The following is a 13,864-nucleotide window of genomic DNA, read 5'->3' as shown; positions in this document are numbered from 1 at the left end:
AAATCCCTTTCGGGAATATTTAATCTAAAACAAACTGTATATTTTAATCTATTACCCTTGGTAGTTAAAATAAATTTCTTGGTTTAAATCACTTAACAGGAATAATAGTCCTCCCTTTATTCACAGGGGATATGTTCCAAGGCCCCCAGCAGATGCCTGAAGCCACAAATAGTACCGAACCGTTTATATAATATGTTTTTCCTATACATACCTATGATAAAGTTTAATTTTTAAGTTAAGCAAAGTAAGAGATTACAAAACAACTAATAAAAAATAGAACAATTATATTCCTATATAATAAAAGGCTAATATGCAAATAGACTGAATGGCAGAAAACCAAACAACCAAACAACCGGTTGCTATGACGTGCGCTGACCAGCAGGGGGCACGTGCAGAACATGGCAGGTGTTGGCAGCAGGCGGCAGAGCGTGGAACATGGCGGGTGTTGGCCACGGTGGGATGGTGGGAGCAGGTGAGCGGCTGTGCCAGACCAAGGCAAGGCGTCAGTCGCTGTCATTGGGGCGAGCCTCTGGTGGTTACTGAAAATTCTTTGCTCCCATGTGCTGCGGTCCTGCACGGCACTCATACCTGCTGCTGGCACTGGCCCTGCTTGCACCCACTGCCAGCACTGGAGCTACCACTCACACCCACTGCTGGTGCCCGGTGCCAGCCCTGATCGCTCGGTGCTGTCAGCGGGCATGAACGGCAGCTGCCAGCCCTGATCACCCCTCAGGGCTTCTCCATCTCCCCCTGTTTCTGAGGGGCGATTGGGGCTGGCAGCCGCCTCTCGCACCCGCTGCCGGTGCCAGCCCCAATCGCTTTGCATCATCAGCAGATGTGAGCGGGGCTGGTGCCATCAGCGAATGGGAGTGGCTGCAAGGGAGCAGGGCTGTCGGCAGATGGGACTGGGGGGGCTGTGATGGGAGGGTCTGGGAGGGACCGGGCAAGGGCTGGGAAGATGGGCCAAGATCCTCCCCTGTGCCCACTGCAGCCTCGTGGCCCACAGTTCCTTTCAAGGTGCACAAATTCATGCACTGGGCCCCTACTATATTGTAATAAAAAGTTATATGAATGTGGTCTCTCTCTCAAAATAGCTATGGTACTGTACTCATCTTTCTTCTTGTGATGTGAGATGATACAATGTCTGTGTGATGAGATGAGATGAAGTGAATGACATATGCATTGTGACATAGTATTAGGCTACTACTGACCTGATGATACATCAGAAGGAGGGTCTTCTGCTTTGAGTGATCTTGGATAACTGAGCTTGTTGCTGTTGATGGTTAACTGTCAGGAGTGAACAATATCGATGGTTGGGGACATTTAATGTTTTTGGACTGAGGTTGACTTTGTTTTTTGGCTGGGTACAGTGAACTTTATTGGTGGTACATGACAAGGTAGGGCTCCCTAAGCCCCTCCCTTTCTTCAGAGGGTCTGGGACAGAAACTGTGGAGGTCAGGGATTCACAGTGCATTGTGGGATCAATTTGGGGCAAGGACTCCCCAGCAGCTGAGGGCTTCTCTTCCTCTTGCTGGAGCTGGTGGTTCAGGGGGCTCTTACTCCTTGGCGGCCATGTGGACCATAATTGTTGCTGTATCCAAATTCATTGTCATACCAGGAAATGAGCTTGACAAAGTGGTCATTGTGGGCAGTGCCAGCCCCAGCACTGAAGATGGAGGAGTGGGTGTCACTATTAAAGTTGAAGGAGACAACCTCGTCCTTAGTATAGCCCAGGTTGCCCTTGAGGGGCCCTCTGATGCCTGCTTCACTACGTTCTTGATGTCATCATATTTGGCAGCTTTCTCCAGGCGGCAGGCCAGACCCACAACCGACACATTGGGGGTGGGGACATGAAAGGCCATGCCAGTGAGCTTCCCATTCAGCTCAGGGATGACCTTGCCCACAGCCTTGGCAGCACCAGTAGAAGCAGGGATGATGTTCTGGGCAGCCCCTCGGCCATGATGCCACAGCTTCCCAGAGGGGCCATCAGTGGTCTCTGGGTGGCAGTGATGGCATGACTGTGGTCATGAGTCCTTCCACAATGCCAAAGTTGTCAAGGATGACCTTGGCCAGGGGGGGCCAAGCAGTTGGTGGTGCAGGAGGCATTGCTGACAATCTTGAGGGAGTTGTCATACTTGTCATGTTTCACACCCATCACAAACATGGGGGCATCCGCAGAAGGGGCAGAGATGATGACCCTCTTGGCTCCACCCTTCAAGCGAGCCCCAGCCTTCTCCATGGTAGTGAAGACACCGGTGGACTCCACAACATACTCAGCACCAGCATCCCCGCCCTTGCCCGGCCCCTCCCAGCCCCTCCCATGACTTTCCATTGACAAGCTTTCCGTTCTCAGCCTTGACTGTGCCTTTGAACTTGCCATGAGTAGAATCATACTGGAACATGTAGACCATGTAGTTGATGTGAATGAAGGGGTCATTGATGGTGATAATATCCACTTTGCCAGAGTTAAAAGCAGCCCCGGTGGCCAGGCGCCCAATATGGCTAAATCTGTTCACTCTGACCTTCACCATTGTGTCTGCACTGAGCAGGAGGAGAGGCTGTCTGACGAACAGGAGGAGCAGAGAGCCTGATATTGACTTTGGATAACTGAAACCAAAGAAAGAAAAACCTGTATTTTATACAGGCATGCGTATGTCATTTTGTGCTTCACAGATGTGCTTTTTACAAATTGAAAGCAAGACTCTTGACTAGCAAAATGATTACAACTTGCTTTATTGTGATACTTGCTTTATTGTGGTGGTCTGGAACTGAATCTGCAATATCTTGGTGTATACTTTCTTTTTTAAATTAAATCTTTATTGTTCAGATTATTACAGTTATTCCTCTTCCCCCCCCCCCCCATAGCTCCCCTCCACCCGGTTCCCACCGCCCCCTGCCCTTACGCCCCCCCACCCCCCTGCCGTCCTCATCCACAGGTGTACAGTTTTTGTCCAGTCTCTTCCCGCACTCCCAACACACACCCCCCCTCGAGAATAGTCAGTCCACTCCCTTTCTATGCCCCTGATTGTATTATAATCACCAGTTTACTCTGTTCATCAGATTATTTATTCACTTGATTTTTAGATTCACTTGTTGATAGATGTGTATTTGTTGTTCCTAATTTGTATCTGTACCTTTTTCTTCTTCTTCCTCTTCTTAAAGGATACCTTTCAGCATTTCATTTAATACTGGTTTGGTGGTGATGAACTCCTTTAGCTTTTCCTTATCTGTGAAGCTCTTTATCTGACCTTCAATTCTGAGTGATAGCTTTGCTGGGTAAAGTAATCTTGGTTGTAGGTTCTTGGCATTCATCACTTTGAATATTTCTTGCCACTCCCTTCTCGCCTGCAAAGTTTCTGTTGAGAAATCAGCTGACAGCCATATGGGTACTCCCTTGTAGGTAACTGACTGTCTTTCTCTTGCTGCTTTTAAGATTCTCTCTTTGTCTTTTGCTCTTGGCATTTTAATTATGATGTGTCTTGGTGTGGTCCTCTTTGGATTCCTTTTGTTTGGGGTTCTCTGCACTTCCTGGACTTGTAAGTCTATTTCTTTCACCAGGTAGGGGAAATTTTCTGTCATTATTTCTTCAAATAGGTTTTCAATATCTTGCTCTCTCTCTTCTTCTGGCACCCCTATAATTCAGATGTTGGTACGCTTGAAGTTGTCCCAGAGGCTCCTTACACTATCTTCATATTTTTGGATTCTTTTTTCTTTTTGCTTTTCCGGTTGGGTGTTTTTTGCTTCTTCGTATTTCAGATCTTTGACTTGATTCTTGCGATCCTCTAGTCTGCTGTTGGTAGTCTGTATAATATTCTTTATTTCAGTCAGTGTATGCTTAATTTCAAGTTGGTCCTTTTTCACAACCTCAAGGGTCTCACTAGACTTATTGAGGATCTCATTAAATTTATCGGTGGTCTCCCTAGATTTCTTGAGTGTCTCACTAAGTTTATCAGTGGTTTCTAGAAAATTCTTGAAAAACCTTAAAAGTGTGGTTTTGAACTCTATCCAGTAGTTTGCTTTCCTCCATTTCTCTCATTTGTGACCTGTTTCTTTGTCTCCACAGTTTTTATGCTTCCCTGTGTTGATAGAGTGGCTTTCTGTGCTTGGTGTCCTATAGGGCCCAGTGGCTCAGCCTCCCCAATTACCTGAGGTGGACCCTCTTGGTGCACCCCTCTGTGGGCTGTGTGCACAGCCTTGTTGTAGTTAAGCCTTGATTGTTGTAGGTATCACTGGGAGGAATTGACCTAAAGGCCAACTGGCTGTGACAATCAGCTGTGTCTGCAATGGGAGAACTTCTGTGCTGGAGACACCCTTCTGGGGCAAGACTTGCTTCAGTGGGGCTTTGGTGCTCACTGAGTCTGCCCCCTGAGTGTGTCCCTTATGGATCTGAGGAGTTGTAATCTGGATGGTCCCACTCTGACCACTGGGTACACTGACTCTTGGATCGCTAAGGAGGTCGAATTTAGCCTCTTCCTGAGGCTACCCAGCAGGAACTCAGCTGTGAAGGAATGCAAGCTGCTGTAAGGCCTTGGGCCAGATGCAGTTTGTTAGGTAATTTTCAGATTGCAAAGGGCCAGGCCTTTCATATGCAAAAGCCGGTGCACAGCTTGGGCGGGGCGGGGTCCCAGGGGATCAACAGGGCAGAGCAAGCAGCTATGGCTGCTCCTCAGTCCTGGCCTAAGAGGCCCCGCTTCTCAGTGTCCCGGTAATCCCTGCAAGCACCTCTGAGAGAAAGCCACCCTCGAGTTCGGACCGATGCCAGACAGTCTAGCCTCTCCCTGTATGAGTCTGGGTCCCCAGAGACTCGCCTGGAACTGGAGTTCAGAGAAGTCGGGAGCTTGAGACTCCCTCCTGATTGAAAAAGACAACCGTGTCCTCAGCCACCAGCCCTTTCGGTGTGCGCCTCTGTACCTCTGCTCTTTACTTCCACACTCCACCTCCTCTGAGTCTTGGTATGCTTTTCTCTTTCCTTCTAGTTGTAGAATTTCCACTCAGCCAGCCTTCCTGTGGTTCTGGATGATGTCTGTTTTATCTTTTAGTTGTATTTTTGAAGTGGTTGTGCGAGGCAGCAATTTCCGGTGTTTACCTATGCGCCATCTTGGTTTCTCCTCTTGGTGTATACTTTCATTATCTGGTAGTACATATTGCTAATTGTCTACTAAATAATGTCTGTAATTTTCTTAAAAGGGAAAGCTTTTGTACATCTAAAACATGATTGAAACAATAAAACATAGTAAAAGCACCAGAAAAATGAGTATTTAGGTTAACATGATGATATTTTAAGAGTTTTCAGTCTCAATAGTGACACTTACAGATAGCAGAATATGTACCAAGTGTAGTTTAGTGACTACACTTGTTATTATACTTAAAAAATTTTTTTTAACTTGATTTTTAGAGAGAGGGAAAGGGAGAGAGAGAAACATCTATGCAAGAAGGAAACATTGATCAATCAGCTGCCTCCTGTATGCCCCCTGTTGAGGATTAAGCCTGCAACCCAGTCATGTACCCTGACTGGGAATCGAACCAGCAGCCTTTCAGTGCACAGGATGATGCCCAACCGAGCCATACTGGTCAGGGCTATAATTATACTTCTATTGTTATTTTTCATACCATCTATATATATAAAAGCCTAAGTGACTGAATGACCAGAACGACCAGTTGACCAGTTGCTATTATGTGCACTGACCACCAGGGGGCAGACACTCAATGTGGAAGCTGCCCCCTGGTGGTCAATGCACTCCCACAGCAGGAGCGATGCTAAGCTGACTGACCGATCCCATCTGCCCACCAGCCCGGTGGCAGCCACTCCCTCCCTCAGTAGTTCTGCAGGTCCAATCTCCAGAGAATGGGCCAGGCACTGATGGTACAGTGCTGCAGGCCTCCTGGAAGTTGGCCTCGGGCACTGTGGCCACTACCCCTCCCTAGACACTCTGCAAGGAAGAAAGGATATAAAAGTGGCCACCAGGTGGCTCCCAACAGCTGCACAAACATCAGCGGGATGGATCTGGATCCAGGGCCGGCAAGGGCGTCCCACCGCGTGCCTGGAGGGCTGATCACATCCAGGCCACCCCCCACCCCCCGCTTGGGACCCCACCTGTGCATGAATTTGTGCACCAAGCCTCTAGTCTTTTATATTATAGTATTAGAGGCCCAGTGCACGAAATTCATGCATGGGGTGGGGGGGAGTCCCTTCAGCCCAGCCTGCACCCTCTCCAATCTGGGACCCCGTGGGGGATGTCTGACTGCCATTTTAGGCCCAATCCCCTCTGCCAGCCTGGTTGCCCCTAACTGGCCCCCCCCCCATCGGCCTGGTCACCTCTTACTGCCCCCCTGCCGGCCTGGTCGCCCCCAACTATCACCCTCTGCAAGCCTGCTTGCCCCTAACTGCCCCCTCCCCCCGCACTGGCCTGGTCACCCCCAACTGCCCCTCCTTCTGGCCTGGTCACCCCTCACAGCCTCCCCCCCCCCCCCCCCGCCCCAATTGGCCTGATTGCCCCATGCAGCCTGCTGTTCAGTCGTTTGGTCGTTCCTCACTAACCCCCTTCCGGCCTGGTCATAGGCAACCATCTTGTGAGGGCGTGAGGGTTAATTTTCATATGATTTATTTATTATATAGAATAGCTAGGGATTTATAAAGAATTTGTAGTTTTAGCAAAGGTGAAGTCTGAGGTTAAATACTTAACAATGGGGATACATTCTAAGAAATGCATCATTAGGGGATTTCATCATTGCATGAAAATCATATAGTGTACTTACACAAACCTGGATGGTATAGCCTACTCCATATCTAGGCTATATGGTATAGCCCAGTGGTCGGCAAACTGTGGCCCCTGGAGTGTGGCTCTTCCACAAAATACCATGTGCGGGCGCGCACGTAAGTGTAATTGAAACTTCGTGGCCACACTCAAGGGGCCAAAGAGCCGCATGTGGCTTGCGAGCGCAGTTTGCCGACCACTGGTATAGCCTATTGCACCCAGGCAACAAATCTATGCAGCATGTTACTGTATTTGTATATCTGAACCTATCTAAACATAGAAAAAGTTCACTAAAAATATAATATAAAAGATAAAAAATGGTACACCTGTATAGGGCACTTACTATGAATAAAGCTTGCAGGACTGGAAGTTGCTTTGGGAGAGTCAATGAGATAGTAGTGAGTGAATATTAAGGCCTAGACAGGGGTGGGCAAACATTTTGACTCGAGGGCCACAATGGGTTCTTAAACTGGACCGGAGGGCCGGAACAAAAGCATGGATGGAATGTTTGTGTGAGCTAATATAAATTCAAAGTAAACATCATTACATAAAAGGGTACGGTCTTTTTTTTTTTTTAGTTTTATTCATTTCAAACGGGCCGGATCCGGCCCGTGGGCCGTAGTTTGCCCACGGCTGGCCTAGGACATTACTGTATACCACCATAGACTTTATGAACACTGTACACTAGCCTACACTAAATTTGTAAAAAAATATTATTCTGGGGAGATTAAAAATGGCAGCAAAGTAAGTGGATGCTGCACAGACATGCTCCCAGGAACAAACTGGTATTACAACTAAAATACAGAAAAACTTCCTGAATAATCAATGGAAAATTTGCAGGAGAGAACCCTGATACCCGAGGACCAAAAGTGGAGACCACATAGAGACTGGTACGAGGGGTAGAGGTGCAAAAGGGCTGGCCGGGCACCCACAGATAGCAACTAAAGTCCCAGAGAGATATCTCATCTGTGGGGGGTTGCCACTGAGAACTCTGGGATCTAATCCCCCAGCTGGGCCCCTCAGTAGAGAGCACCAGAAAAAGAGATAAATGAAGCAGAGATAAGAAATGAAAAGCCAGCATAAATAAAGAAACCAAATTACTAATAGTTTACAATCACCTGGGTTAATAGCAACGAATGCTCCTCTATCCCAAATCCTACCAAATTTGCCAATATTTGCTCTATCAGAAAAAAAAATCCTTCTTCTTGTATAGATTATTCAAATTCAGCCTTAAAACAGTAAGTGTGGGCGATCAGCTAATGCTGGCAAACTGGTTTCTGATTCTCTTAGCATGTCCTGCACGAGAGGACCAGGCTAAAGGAGTCCATCACCACCAAGCCAGCATTACAAGAAGTGCTAAAGGGATTGCTGTAATGAGAAGAAGGCACAGTGAGAAACCTAGCCATACAGAATTAAAATGGCAATAAATAAGTACCTATCAATAACCCTAAATGTAAATGGACTAAATACTCCAATCAAAAGTCTTAGGGTAGCTGAATGGATACAAAAACATGACCCAACTATATGCTGTCTACAAGAAACCCACCTCAAAACAAAAGACACACACAGGATGCTAGTGAAGGGATGGAAAATAATTTTCCATGCAAATGGAAAAGAAAAAAGCTAGAGTAGCAATACTCATATCTGATAAAATACACTTTAAAATGAAGGCCATCACAAGAGACAACAAAGGTCACTACATAATACTAAAGGGATCAATCCAACAAGAGGATATAACTCTGGTAAACATAAATGCACCCAATATAGGAGCACCTAAATATATATATATATATATATATATATATATATATATATATATATATATATATATGCTTCTAGAGGACATTAACAAAGACATTGGTAAAAATACAGTCATGTAGGGACTTCAACTCCCCTCTGACCTCATTGGATAGATCTTCCAGACAAAAATTTAACAAGGAAACAGAGACTGTAATGGACACACTGGATCAGATGGATTTAATTAACATTTATAGAACATTTCACCCCAATGCAGCAGAGTATATATTCTTCTCAAGTGCACACGGATCATTCACAAAGATAGACTACATGTTAGGACATAAAACAAGTCTCTACAAGTTCAAGAAAATTGAAATCATATCAAGCATCTTCTCAGATCACAGTGGAATGAATTTAGAAGTCAACTGCAGTAAAAACACCCTAAAACATTCAAACACGTGGAGGCTAAATAGCATGTTATTAAACAATGAATGGGTTACCAATGAGATCAAGAAAGAAGTCAAAAAATTTCTGGAAACAAATGAAAATGAACACAAAACAACCCAAAATCTCTGGGACACAGCAAAAGCAGTCCTGAGGGGAAGTTCATAGTATTTCAGGCATACCTCAAAAAGCAAGAAAAATTAGCAATAAGCTATTTAACCCTACAACTTAAAGAATTGGAAAGAGAACAACAAGAAAAGCCCAGAGTAAGTAGAAGGAAGGAAATGTTAAAGATTAGAGCAGAAATGAATAACATAGACACTAAAAAAAAATCAATGAAACTAAGAGCTGGTTCTTTGAAAGGATAAACAAAATTGATACTCCATTAGCTAGACTAATCAAGAAACAAAGAGTATCCAAATAAATAAAATCAAAAACAAAAGTGGAGAAGTAATCATGGACACTACAGAAATACAAAGGATTGTAAGAAAATACTATGAAGAACTATATGCCAACAAGCTGGACAATATGAATGAAATAGACAAATTCCTAGAAAAATACAATCTCCCAAAACTGAATCAGGAAGAATAAAAAAATCTGAATAGGCCAATAACAACTGATGAAATAGAAGCAATAATAAAAAAACTCCCACCAAACAAAAGCCCAGGTCCTGATGGTTTTACAGGGGAGTTTTACCAAACATTCAAAGAAGAACTTACACCTATAATTCTCAAACTATTTCAGAAAATCCAAGAGGAAGGAACACTTCCAAACTCTTTTTATGTGGCCAGCATTATCCTAAGTCCAAAACAGATAAAGACACTACAAAGAAAGAGAACTACAGGCCAATGTCCCTGAAGAACATAGATGCTAAAATCCTCAACTAATTATTAGCAAATCACATCCAGCAATATATTAAAAAGATCATACACCATGATGAAGTGGGATTTATTCCAGGGATGCAAGGCTGGTACAATATTCACAAATCAATAAACATGATACATCACATAAGCAAACTGAAAGACAAAAACCACATGATCATATCACTAGATGCAGAAAAAGCATTCAACAAAATCCAACACCCATTCTTGATAAAAACTCTCAGCAAAGTGGGACTAGAGGAAGCATATCTCAACATGATAAAGGCCATATATGACAAACCTAAAGCCAACATCATACTCAGTAGGCAAAAACTAAAACCATTTCCCCTAAGAACAGGAACAAGACAGGATGCCCACTTTTACCACTCCTGTTCGACATAGTACTGGAAGTGCTAGCCATAGTGATCAGACAAGAAGAAGAAATAAAAGGCATCTAAATTGGAAAAGAAGAAATAAAACTGTCATTAATTGCTGATGACATGATATTGTACATAGAAAACCCCATAAAAAAAACTACTAGACTTAATAAATATGAATTTGGCAATGTAACAGGATACAGAATTAACACCCAGAAATATATGGCTTTTTTTATACACCAATAATGAACTCAGAGAAAGAGAAACTAAAAAAAATTTCCATTTGACATTGTACTAAATAATTAAAATATCTAGGAACTAGAGGCCCGGTGCATAAAATTTGTGCATGGACGGGGGGGATTCCCTCAGCCCAGCCTGCACCCTCTCCAATCTGGGACCCCTCAGGGGATGTCTGATTGCTGGTTTAGGCCAATGTTATCTCTGATAAGGGTTTACCAATAATCTCCAGAATTTACAGGGAGCTCATACTACTTTAAAAAAGGAAGATAAACAGTCCAATATAAAAATGAGCAAAGAAACTAAATAGACACTTTCTGAAGGAGAACATACAGAAGGCAAAGAGACATATGAAAACATGCTTAAAGTCACTAATCATCCTAGAGATACAAATCAAAACAACGAGATACTATCTCACAGCTGTCAGAATGACTATCATCAACAAATCAACAATGGCAAGTGCTGGTGAGGATGCAGACTGATGGTGGGAATGCAGACTGATGCAGCCACTGTGGCAAACAGTATAGTGTTTCCTCAAAAAATTAAAAATGGAACTTCCATTTGCCCCAGTAATCCCACTTGTAGGAATATATCCCAAAAACTCAGAGACACCAATCAGAAAGGGTATATGCACCCCTATGTTCATAGCAGCACAGTTTACAATAGCTAAGATTTGGAAACAGCCTAAGTGCCCATCAGCAGGTGAGTGGATTTAAAAACAGTGATACATCTACACAGTGGAATACTATGCTGCTGTAAAAAAGAAGGAACTCTTACCATTTGTAACAGCATGGATGGACCTGGAGAGCATTATGCTAAGTGAAATAAGCCAGTCTGAGAAAGAGAAATATCACATGATCTCACTCATTAGTGGAATATAATGAACAACATGAACTGATGAACAAAAATAGAGCCAAAGGAAAAAGATATTTTAGACTATAATAAAAGTAATCCTGTTATTTTCAGATTTTTAATATTTCCTACAACTTTTGTGATATTATACTATGTTAGTACTGTTCTGGTAATATTACATTTAAAATCTGTTTTTCTTGAATGTTATTGCATGTAATATTATTATATTTAAAATCGTTTTTCTTGAAAATTTTTTTTCTTCATTAGTAAATTAACCTTAGCTTACTATAACCTTTCACTTTGTAAAGTTTTTAGTTTTTTTTAAAAAATATATTTTATTGATTTTTTACAGAGAGGAAGGGAGAGAGACAGAGAGTTAGAAACATCGATGAGAGAGAATCATCGATCAGCTGCCTCCTGCACATCTCCCACTGGGGATATGCCCGCAACCCAGGTACATGCCCTTGACCGGAATCGAACCCGGGACCTCTCAGTCCGCAGGCCGACGCTCTATCCACTGAGCCAAACCGGTTTCGGCAAGTTTTTAGTTTTTTAAAAAATGTCAACTCTTTTGTAAAAACACTTAGCTTAAAATACAAACACATTGTACAGCGGTACAGAAATATTTTCTTTAGATCCTTATTCTACAAGCTTTTATCTGTTTTTAAAATTACATTTTAAAAACTTTTTTGTTAAAAACTATTTATTAACTAGTCATGAGTTAATATGCATATTAGCCCAGGCCCACAGAGGGTCAGGATCATCGATATCACTGTCTTCCATCTCCACGTCCTGTCCCTCTGGGAGTTCTTCAGTGCAGTAATACGCACGGAGCTGTCATCTATGATAACAGTGCCTACTTCTGGGACCCCTCCTGAAGGACCCCCCTGCGGCTCTTCTTGAGGAGGTGTCACTCTTTTCAGAAATACTATCCCATGGTGGTTTGCTTCTTATTTGTCATATATTTATTTGTAAGCAGGTAGCACTGTGATGTTAATTACGATGGTTACAATGTCACTAGGTAACAGGACGTTTTCAGCTCCATTATAGTTTTATGGGACCACCATTGTATATTTGGTCTGCTGTTGACCCAAAAGTTGTTATGTGGCACATTACTGTATTATTTAATTCACATTAATGTAAGAGCTCTCCATTATGGATCATCCTTGTGTTATAGGATACCGCTGAATGCAAACAAATTTTTTTTTTTTTTTGCAAAAGTCACCCATGCCTTGAAAGACATAGGTTAATGTGATTCTCCCAGGTTCTTTTGCAGGCACTTAATTGCTCAGGTTTGCAGCTGTAGTCTGGCCCTTAAATGTGCCAGCTATTCTAAGAATATGCTGCATTGGCCAAGGGGGTGATGTGGTCAGAAGTCATGATGCAACCAAATTCATGGTCATTAACTAGAAGCACATTGTCTCTGGTAGGTCAGTAGTGTGCCCTGTAATGTAGGGAGAGAGGTAGCAAAACATGATGACTGGGTGCACATCCTCACTCTGCCACTTACTGTCATCAGATAAAATGAAGATTATAATTCCTACCCTTCAGGTTATGTGTCAAGATTAAATTGATAAAGCAATTTGAGCACAGTTCCTGATAAAGAGTAAACTTGGTAAATGGTAGCTATTTGTCCAAACCAGTACACTTTCAGAAAGGAAATAAAGTACTAAAATGATACATATTATATAATGTACATATTATATAACTTAAACATTTTTAATTTTTTAAAAAATATATTTTATTGATCTTTTTACAGAGAGGAAGGAAGAGGGATAGAGAGTTAGAAACATCGATGAGAGAGAAACATCGATCAACTGCCTCCTGCACACCGCCTACTGGGATGTGCCCGCAACCAAGGTACATGCCCTTGATTGGAATCGAGCCTGGGACCCTTCAGTCCGCAGGCCGACGCTCTATCCACTGAGCCAAACCAGTTACGGCTATAATTTAAAAATTTATATACTAAAAATTTAGTTTTATTATATGGATAAATCTATAGAATATTTGTAGTTAAACCTTTTAGAAATGAAATTCTTAAAAAAATATGTACATTAAAGCAAAATAAAAAAGAGAAAACATTTATATTGCCCCGGCTGGCATGGCCCAGTTGGTTGAGCATTGGTTGTGCACCAAAAGGTGGCCAGTTTGATTCCCAGTCAGGGCTCATGCCCGGTTGTGGGCTTGATTCGTAGTGTGGGGCATGCAGGAGGCAGCCAATCAATGATTCTTTCTCATCATTGATGTTTCTACCTCTCCCTCTCCTTTCCTCTCTGAAATCAATAAAAATATATTTTAAAAAATCAATAACAAATATTTTATTTATTTTAAAAAATATATCTTTATTGATTTCAGAAAGGAAGGGAGAGGAAGAGATAGGAACATCAGTGATGAGAGAATAATTTTTAAAAAAATCTTTATTGTTGAAAGTATTACATAGGTCCTCCTTTTCCCCCCATTAACCTCTTCCAGCCCACTTCTGTCTCCCCCCCACCCCTAGGTCCTCACTACCCGAGAGAGAATCATTGATCAGCTGCCTCTTGCACACTCCACACTGGGGATCAAGTCTGTAACCCAGGCATGTGCCTTGACTGGGAATCGA

General features: G+C 42.9%; 1 pseudogene; it reads right to left on the bottom strand.

The window, feature by feature from the left end:
* Nucleotides 1-1,556: 1,556 nt before the first annotated feature.
* Nucleotides 1,557-2,531, bottom strand: LOC118677402 (annotated as a pseudogene).
* Between the last annotated feature and the right edge of the window lie 11,333 nt (nucleotides 2,532-13,864).

This window comes from Myotis myotis, unplaced genomic scaffold, assembly GCF_014108235.1.
Source record: "Myotis myotis isolate mMyoMyo1 unplaced genomic scaffold, mMyoMyo1.p scaffold_m19_p_2, whole genome shotgun sequence".
Taxonomy (NCBI): Eukaryota; Metazoa; Chordata; class Mammalia; order Chiroptera; family Vespertilionidae; genus Myotis; species Myotis myotis.
The sequence above is the reverse complement of the archived record's forward strand: the minus strand, read 5'-3'. Positions and strand labels throughout refer to the sequence as shown.